The sequence below is a fragment of the Triticum urartu genome, chromosome 1A, assembly GCF_056163025.1.
Source record: "Triticum urartu cultivar PI428250 chromosome 1A, HENAU_Tu73, whole genome shotgun sequence".
NCBI classification, from domain to species: Eukaryota; Viridiplantae; Streptophyta; class Magnoliopsida; order Poales; family Poaceae; genus Triticum; species Triticum urartu.
This window is the reverse complement of record NC_141873.1, coordinates 579,261,465-579,271,529: the sequence shown is the minus strand read 5'-3', so window position 1 is coordinate 579,271,529 and position 10,065 is coordinate 579,261,465. Positions and strand designations below refer to the sequence as shown.

The 10,065-nt window shown below is 44.3% G+C and overlaps 1 pseudogene; it reads right to left on the bottom strand.

Annotated features, from left to right (window-relative positions):
- Positions 1–4,672: 4,672 nt before the first annotated feature.
- On the bottom strand, positions 4,673–6,602 carry LOC147993002 (uncharacterized; annotated as a pseudogene).
- Positions 6,603–10,065: the final 3,463 nt, after the last annotated feature.

The following is a 10,065-nucleotide window of genomic DNA, read 5'->3' as shown; positions in this document are numbered from 1 at the left end:
GTCTACCGGTAGTAAACCAAGGCCGCATGACAAGTCTCGGTCCAATCCGGAAATGATTAACCCCCACACACGAAAGAAAGGTAGGAAGGACCACCGGAGGAGATAGGAGCGCCGGAATGCAAAATGGACAACGGGAAAAAATGTTCGGATGCATGAGACGAACACGTATGCAAATGCAATGCACATGATGACATGATATGAGATGCATGACACGCAAGCTATGACAAGGCAACAACAGCGAATAAGCGGAGGACACCTGGCACATCGGTCTCGGGGCGCTACACTTGTGCTCGCTACTAAATTACAAATCATTGTTAATTCAAAGGGCTTATTCCATCTGTTCCCCCAATTCCTTAGTTGTGCTCAGTTTTGCCCACGCTTCAAACTTTTGCTCACTTTTCCCCATTCCCTTAGCTGAAACTCTCACAAATGTTCATAACAGACGTTTGCCGTCTTGGCCGTTAACTGACTTGTGGGGCCACGTTTTACTCTGTTGACTGTGGCTGTGGCTTCGCTGGTTGGGCCATGTTTGTGTTCATAGGAAGGGCCCGTTAGTTTGTTGGTAATAAATTAAAAAAGCCTGCTATCGATGGATGCAGCCTGCTATGCATGCCCGGCTTTGGCATTGATGTAGCCTGCTATGCATGCGAACACCGCCACGCACGCATCTAGTGACCTAGACCTAATCGCATGCATGCACGCCGACACGCACGCACCGATCCGTGCCGCATGGTTGCCGGTGGATTCAGTCGCTCCACGGCATCGTTTCACGCGTCGCAGGCATACGTGCCGGTGGCAGAAGGGGCAGGCTGCACGCACGGTCGCGTCCATATGTCGAGGCATTGGTTCACGCCGCAGGCTGCGCGCACGCTCGTGAATGGAAGGCAGGCAGCCGCCAACACAGAGCACGCAGAAGGGGAGGCAGGCAGCCGCCAATGTAGAGCACGCAAAGCACGCTCGCATCGATTCACGTTCACACATTGATGACCGCATCGGTTCACGCACGCACTGAGTCACGATCTACGCCGGCCGTTTGCGCGTGTACCGACTTCGTCTCCCCCAGCTATTTAAACTGCCCTCCATTGCCTCTTCTTCTACAGATCCATCTATGCCTCCAACTTCTTCTCTTCTTCCCCCAAAAGCCAAAGCCGTTCCACTTAGCGAAGCGAGTAAGATGCAGTACAACGGGCCGACGTTCCAAGCGCCGCCCACCGTGCCGGAACGGCGGTACCCCGCCAACGTCATCGTCGAGGAATCCCTCCGCGTGTGGGCATTCTCCCACTGGAGGGGAAGCACTAAGCTTGCACGGGGGTTCCTCCGTACGGGCTTCCACCACCTCCCGGCGGGCTCGCCGCCCATGTTCAACCTCGTGGAGCAGCGTCCCCACGCCAACGCTCCATTGGTAGGGCTCGTCGTCCACTTCACCAATAGGTTCGATGCCTACTACCTTCTCGGCAAGGTGTATTAGTGTGGGTGCGAGTTCATCGCATTCACGACCTATAACATCTTCACCGACTTCGAGAGCGTCTTCCCCGCTCGCAACCGCATGCACAGCCTCCCGTACTACCTCGGCGACAACGGCCTTGAGGAGGAGGAGTACTGAAGCCGGCGGCGAAGAAGACAGTGTTGCCCTAGATACCCTATCTATCTACTATGTAGTGTGAGTTTGGTGTGTGTGTTGCCCGAGCTATCTATGTAAGGTTAAACTATTATCTATCGGTGTCTATGTAAGAACTTATGTTGCCCTAGCAACCCTATCTAAGTTAAGTTATGTGTGTTATATTAATGCTTTGTTATGTTTGTATTTTGTTTGTCCCAAGTTTAGACACGGCTAATTGGCGTGGGAAAAATTAACCAAACAAACTAAAAATGATGTGTTTATAGATGCCTTCTAAAAATAAGAACATATTGTACATTTGTACACGACTTTGGTTTGAGAGCTTTGTATTTTTAAGGTATTCAAAGAATACTTTGGTTTTCAGAAATATTGAAGTATCAAATACTTTGAGATATTTGGCTTTAGTCAAAAGTGTAGTTTTAACTACACTATGTTTGAAGTATATAAAAAAGAGGGTTAGACCTCTTTTTCTAATCATGAAGTATTGGTTCGCTAGGCATAATAATACTGCGGTTTGCAAATACTTTGATTCTAAAAAATGAAGGGACCCATAAAGGAAAGCCAAAAAAATTCCTCAATGAGATAGAAGAGATTGGGCAATCAAATTAATGAAAAAAGCAATCAGAAACAAAAAAGAACAAAGCAATCCTTCCTAAACAAAAAAAGAAACATCGCTTGTTTCTGGGCTTCTTTTTGGGCCAGCGAACTAGGTTTTTTTAGCAGAACTGACGAACTCGAGGACAAAAGTTTGGCAAGTGCGAGAGAGAAGAGATGAACTTGATGTATATTCCTTGTGCTGCTCAAGTACTACTTACTGTCATCTGACGAGCTATGGTATGATCCAATACTCGAGGTTATTAGCTAACAAAATAATCCTATCACTGAACTGGTAGTTTTTTTCTGCCGAAACTGAAAGTGTCGAAACTTAACAGTAAACTGCATACATTCAGTGATCGACAGTTGCACTAAACAGAGTTGCATTTGAGATAAACAGACTTGGATTCCTAAATAGTGGCAACAACAGTAGACAAACATCTCTAACGAGAGATGGCCATCAAGTAAAAAATTCCTAGAGCAAGTATTCCTAAAGCTATCAGATTGGATTGCTTCTTCAACACAATCAGCTGCTTGAAGTTCTTGTTCATCTTCTTCAATTCCGTCTTCAGTTCGACATCTACCACCGTTGGGTATTTCGGACGCGCTGCGGCTGCCGGAGCGGCACTGTCATGGGGCAGATTGGACTCGCGGATTGCATCCTCCCTCGAATCCAGCAAGCCCGACCCTTGAAGCCTATGGATGTAATCATCCATCCACTCGAAATGGTGGCATTTCTTCATGATCTGAAAATGAAATCATGTAACCTAAATCCAAATCTGACAGATTTTTTGAGAAATTAGAGATAAAGGATGCGAGGAAAACTTAGATCTAACCTGCCCCTCCGGCTTGCTCTCGCATTTGACGAACTCGCGCCCAAAGTTCCCATTCTTCTCCTCCTTTGAATTCAACCGCTTCAGTGGCGCAGTCCGTGGGCAGTCAGTGCATCAAGTCATCGGCACTGGACCATACACCGGCCACGTGGAACGGGGGGCTGACGAGCAGGTCGACATATCGCCCGAGAGGAAGAAACAGAGGAATTGCTCGAGAGGAAGAAGAACGAGAAGATGGGGAAAGAAACAGAGGAATTGCTTGATCTGCTCGATGCATTTGTCTGTCAGATGGAGAAGAGGAGAAGGGGAATCTATATTGACGATTTGCCACATTGTATTTTGTAGTTTCAATTTTTGAACCAACTCTTAACACTCACAGGTCATGTGCGAAAAATACAATTTCATATGTAAAGTGGGGCAGATCGTAAAAACCCGAGAAGGACAATGCAGTAGCCAATCAGGATGCATCATGCGGATCACGCATGCCTGCCCCACATCTGACGGGTGGTGTTTGGCGCTTGGTAGGATCCGACGGCGCACGTTCGACGCTAGGGTTTGGAGCATTTCTGCGGGGTTATGAGCGAGTCAACGGGGTTATTAGGTTTTGACCAGATTTCAAATGGCCATAACTAAATTAGAAAATATCGCAAAAATATAAAACAAATGTAGTTCGTCCGTTTATGAGACCTAGTTACCATAAAAAAATAAACTCGGTATAGGGGCGTTTTTTTGAAAAATCATTTTTTGAAGTGATCTGTCGAAATCAAGTTCAAATGTTTTTAAAAAATTCAAAAAAAAATCAAAATGTTGTAATTCTTGCGCACATAGCCGTCATATGTGACAAGGTTATGAGAAAAAAAATATAAACTTGGTGTAGGTCATTTTCATGAAAAAAGTCTTCACACAAATGAGCTATCACCTATGAACATTTTCAGAGTTCGTAGAATAGGGAGAGAGGGTTTAGGGTTTGAAAAAAAATCAAAATAATTAAAAACATCAGAAAAATCTCCATAGCTTCATTTTGGAGTGAGTAAGAAGGATCTGAACTTACTTTTTCATTTTCATATCTAAAACGTGTTATTTGTCGGTTTGAATTAAAAGCATATTTTTTTCAAAAAAATGTAGTAATATGAATATTAATCAATAAATAGTGAGACTTCATTTTTACCCTATATATATGGAACAAGTGTTAATAAAAATATATATGCCTCATTTAGGCAAGGTAAAAAAAACTTGATTTCAAATAGGGCTGTTTACCCTAGTTTTCGAGCTCGTTTCTAGCAGATTTCTCATTCGGACTGTTCACCTACGAATATTGGACTTCAAATGCTCGATCAAATACACCGCACAGAGCAATGAACCTCCAATGTTCAACTTCAACTTTGACTCGAATCCAAATTTTGGCCCAAATTCAAATATTGATTTAAATTCAAATTTTGATGGAAATTTGAATTCTGACTCAAATAAGAAACCAAAGCAGAAGCAACATTATTACAACTGATAAGTTATCACAGTAGCTCAAATCTACCAAGTTTTAAGATGCCAACATCTTAATACAAATCTACCAAGTTTTAAGCGATCCACTCGCCCTCAAATTGACAACACAAACATTTCCCAACAACTTAATTCAAATTTTCGACTTGCTCCTTGTGTTTGCAGCTGGCTTCACCGTCTTGCTCTTGGTTTCCCTAGTTGAGATGCTCTTTTCTTTCAGACTCTTGTTCCTTTTGATCTTGGGCTTTACTTGGGGTTTTCCTCGTGGAGGTGCTGATGGAGTAGTTGCACTCGCCGAGCACTTGACGACTATTTAACGGTCATCTATGGGTTCAGTAATCTTTAAAGGCACAATTGGAAAAATTATGCCCTCCTCTTCCTCTCTTATAGATTCAAAACCATCAAAGGCCATGGTTTCAAAATCTTCTACTTCTTCATCTCTTGGCCTTTTCTCCCTAGAGCTAAATTATAAGCCATAGGCAAAAAAGAGAACAAATGCAAACAAAAGGGTAGCTGCATTCTACAAAGGGTGCAAACACATACCAAGATGCTTCATTTGCTGCTGCATTCTCCACTGCTTCATTTGCTGCTGCATTCTCCACTGCATCTTCAGTCTCCATTGTTGCTGCATTCTCCTCAGCATTGGCTGCTGTCCATCTTTCCTCCTCTCCAAATGATGCATCCACTGCATTGGTACAAAGCCTAGCAATATGCCCCAGAACTCCACATTTTTTGCAAGCACGCTTCTTTGGTAGACGACCCTCCTCACCTGCTCTAATCCTCTGGTTCCTTGGTCTTCCTGGTGGTCTAGTAATGACAGGAGCATGGAGTTTGAACCCTGGATCTACTATGTTCCATTGATCTTTCCCCAATAGTGCAGGCACATTGTCAGCATAAGCAGCCATCAATTTGGCAACAGAGAAATACTCAGAGCAATATTGATCAACTTCACCATCTGCACCCCCGATAACGGTCATCAGATGTAGGGCATGTATGCATGGCTTCCCACGGATCTGCCATTGCCTACAAGTACATTCTCTAGTACTTAGGTTCATAGGATACCTCCATACCCTATTTTTAGTGTCAGTATAGGTAACCTCTCCCTCATATGTACCAGATCGAATACATTTCATCTTCAGTCCTCTTGCCTTCAAGTGCAATGCCTTAATCAGTGATGGGAGCATTTGATGACCAACATATTGTGTTTCTGCAATTCTTTTGCGAAGATCCATCTTTATCATGATCATTTGCCTCATCTTGTCAAATGCTTGCCACAACAAGAGCCCTTTCACTGACTTGAACTTTGAATTGAAGCATTCTGCAAGGTTACTGGTCACATAATCTACTTTGTAGATTTCGTTGAATTTTCTTCTTGACCACACCTTACCATGATGTGCATCCATGTACTCCTTCACAAGAGGATTTTGAGCATACAACACTCTCAAATGGTGTTCATGCTTCCTTTTTCTGCATGTCTATGATGCTGGCCATAAGTTCTCATCATAAACTTTAACTTTGAACTTCTTTTTGAAATTATGCGCTAGGTGTCGCATACATTCCCTATGCTCCACTCCAGGGAATACAATTTCCACTGCACTCTCTAAACCCTTGCAAGCATATGTGTGTATAGCTAAACCTGGGGGTGTGCCTATAATGTTGCGCAACTGCTGCAAAAACCAGACCCAACTTTCCTCAGATTCTGCCTCCACCACACCAAATGCAACTGGGAATGGCCAGTTGTGTCCATCAACTTCAGAAGCTGCTACTAGCTGTCCTCTCCATCTTCCAGTCAAATGTGTAGCATCTACAGCCAAATAGGGCCTGCAACCATCTAGAAACCCCCGCCAGCAAGCCTTGAAACAAACAAAAGCCCTTCTGAAGCACTCCTTCTAAAATGACTTCCCTTTTATTTTGAATGGAACTATATGCTTGTCAATCTCTACAACACTCCCCGGACTTGCCATCTCCACTTCAGCTTTGAAAGTGTAAAGCAGGTGAAAACTGTCATTCCATTGACCATTAATTCTGTCAAGAGCCTTTTCCCTAGCATTGAAAATTCTCATGTATGGAATTTCTATCTTGTACTTCTCAAAAAGCTTCCCATGGAGTGCTGTTGGACCAAGTCCAGGTTCTTCTCTCAGCCAATCCAATATAGCATCTGCCACCCACCTAGTTTTTGCTAGCTTGGTTTTGGCCTTCCCCCCTCCCCCTCTAGGTGGACAGGTGTGCTTGTGTGGGTTTTTCTTTATCTGAAACAAAATAAAAGGGTAAAGAACAGTTAAGAAACCTTACTCAACGATTTGAAACTAAATTACTAACTGAACTTCGATTACCTGAATATATTTGCTCTTTCTCATACGAGATGCATGCAACTTCCACCTACACCTAGGATATGGACAAAAAACCGTGAACCTTGCTGGCTCACTCCTTTTAATCTTATAGGTGTTTTCAGATATAATGCACCATGCTGTCACTGCATTCCGAAAGTCCACCATTGATTGGAAAATGGTACCTAGCTCAGGTTTTTCCTAGTTCCACTCAATTGTTGGCATGTCATCACCATAGTATTCATCCTCGATTAAGCTGTCCATGTTCTCCACCTTCTCTTCATCGTTAGTGTCATCAAACTTAGCTTGGCTGATGGGCTCCTCCATATATTCGTCATCCACTGCTTGCTGACTGGCTACATCGACCAGTTCAGGAAACATCATCTCGTCTTCATCATCATTTGTAGGCACTGCCTTGTCAGGTTCTGCATCTTCTTCTACACCAACTGCAGAAGGTACACGAGAAGCAGCAACAGAATCGGAACCAGAATTGGCAGCAGGCATGTTGTGGCTCCATGAACCACTTGCTTTACTTGGTGTCGACCTACAAGGAGTGCCGGGGTGCTGGCTATTAGCACAGACAGATGATGTCTGAACTCCCTTCCCCTTCGCCCGTTCTGCGCATGGCTGAAGCACATTGATTTGGAGTTTACTGAATGGGCAACCAGCAATCCCAGCAAAAAGCAACGGCATATAATCGTCGCAAGTTAGTGGGAGAAATCTTTGCTCGTCACTACTGAAGTAATTCAGTTCAACAGCATCGGCATCTCTCCAGGGATAGGTGTTTCGGAGCTCAGCTCGCAAATCTTTGAAAGACATGCTGGTTTCTACCACTTTGGGATAGAAAAATGATGAAATCAAATGCGGTTTAGTACCACGCAGCACACTAGTTTCCATTCTAATCGCCAGCCAGAAAGCCAGCGCGGGATCAATCCTATTTTGTTGGAGAAGGAATCAAAGGCTTCAGTTAGCTGGGTAAAATCGAGCACAAATTCGAATGATTCAAGCAAACAGAAGTCAAATACGGCCTACAATACGACTTAGAACGCCAATTTGAGAGGAAACAATGCTTACCTAGGTTTAATCCATGAATTATCTCCTGCGGATTCGACCCAATCCTCTCCACGATCAACTGCATTCCGGGCGTCCTCACTCAACATCGCTATGTAATCCTAGATGGGGGGTGGGCTATATCTGGCGGAGACGCGGCGTCGCCAACGAATGGACGAGGGCATAGGGTGGAGGAAGCAACTGCGGTGGACGCGGCAAGACGCCGGCGGAGGGAGCGGGGCGTGAAGGAAATATGCCCTAGAGGCAATAATAAAGTTATTATTTATTTCCTTATAATCATGATAAATGTTTATTATTCATGCTGGAATTGTATTAACCGGAAACATAATACATGTGTGAATACATAGATAAACAAAGTGTCACTAGTATGCCTCTACTTTACTAGCTCATTAATCAAAGATGGTTATGTTTCCTGACCATGAACAATGAGTTGTTACTTGATTAACGAGGTCACATCATTAGTTGAATGATCTGATTGACATGACCCATTCCATTACCTTAGCACCCGATCGTTTAGTATGTTGCTATTGCTTTCTTCATGACTTATACATGTTCCTACGACTATGAGATTATGCAACTCCCGTTTGCCGGAGAAACACTTTGGGTGCTACCAAACGTCACAACATAACTGGGTGATTATAAAGGAACATTACAGGTGTCTCTAAAGGTAGATGTTGGGTTGGCGTATTTCGAGATTAGGATTTGTCACTCCGATTGTCGGAGAGGTATCTCTGGGCCCTCTCGGTAATACACATCACATAAGCCTTGCAAGCATTACAACTAATATGTTAGTTGTGAGATGATGTATTACGGAACGAGTAAAGAGACTTGCCGGTAACGAGATTGAACTAGGTATTGGATACCGACGATCGAATCTCGGGCAAGTAACATACCGATGACAAAGGGAACAACGTATGTTGTTATGCGGTCTGTGTTGGAAATATACCCTAGAGGCAATAATAAAAGTATTATTATTATATTTCTTTGTTCATGATAATTGTCTTTATTCATGCTATAACTGTATTATCTGGAAATCGTAATACATGTGTGAATACATAGACCATAATATGTCCCTAGTAAGCCTCTAGTTGACTAGCTCGTTGATCAACAGATAGTCATGGTATCCTGGCTATGGACATTGGATGTCATTGATAACGGGATCACATCATTAGGAGAATGATGTGATGGACAAGACCTAATCCTAAGCATAGCACAAGATCGTGTAGTTCGTTTGCTAGAGCTTTTCCAATGTCAAGTATCTTTTCCTTTGACCATGAGATCGTGTAACTCCCGGATACCGTAGGAGTGCTTTGGGTGTACCAAACGTCACAACGTAACTGGGTGACTATAAAGGTGCACTACAGGTATTTCTGAAAGTGTCTGTTGGGTTGACACGGATCGAGACTGGGATTTGTCACTCCATATAACGGAGAGGTATCACTGGGCCCACTCGGTAATGCATCATCATTATGAGCTCAAGGTGACCAAGTGGTTGATCACGGGATCATGCATTACGGTACGAGTAAAGTGACTTGCCGGTAACGAGACTGAACAAGATATTGAGATACCGACGATCGAGTCTCGGGCAAGTAACATACCGATTGACAAAGGGAATTGTATACGGGGTTGTTTAATCCTCGACATCGTGGTTCATCCGATGAGATTATCGTGGAGCATGTGGGAGGCAACATGGGTATCCAGATCCCGCTGTTGGTTATTGACCGGAGAGTCGTCCCGGTCATGTCTGCATGTCTCCCGAACCCGTAGGGTCTACACACTTAAGGTTCGGTGACGCTAGGGTTGTGAAGATATGTATATGCAGTAACCCGAATGTTGTTCGGAGTCCCGGATGAGATCCGAACGTCACGAGGAGTTCCGGAATGGTCCGGAGGTAAAGAATTATATATAGGAAGTGCTGTTTCGGCCATCGGGACAAGTTTCGGGGTTATCGGTATTGTACCGGGACCACCGGAGGGGTCCCGGGGGCCCACCGGGTGGGTCCACCTGTCCCGGGGGGGCCACATGGGCTGTAGGGGTTGCGCCTTGGCCTAGATGGGCCAAGGGCACCAGCCCCAAAAGCCCATGCGCCTAGGGTTCCACTTAAGGGAAGAGTCCCAATGGTGGAAGG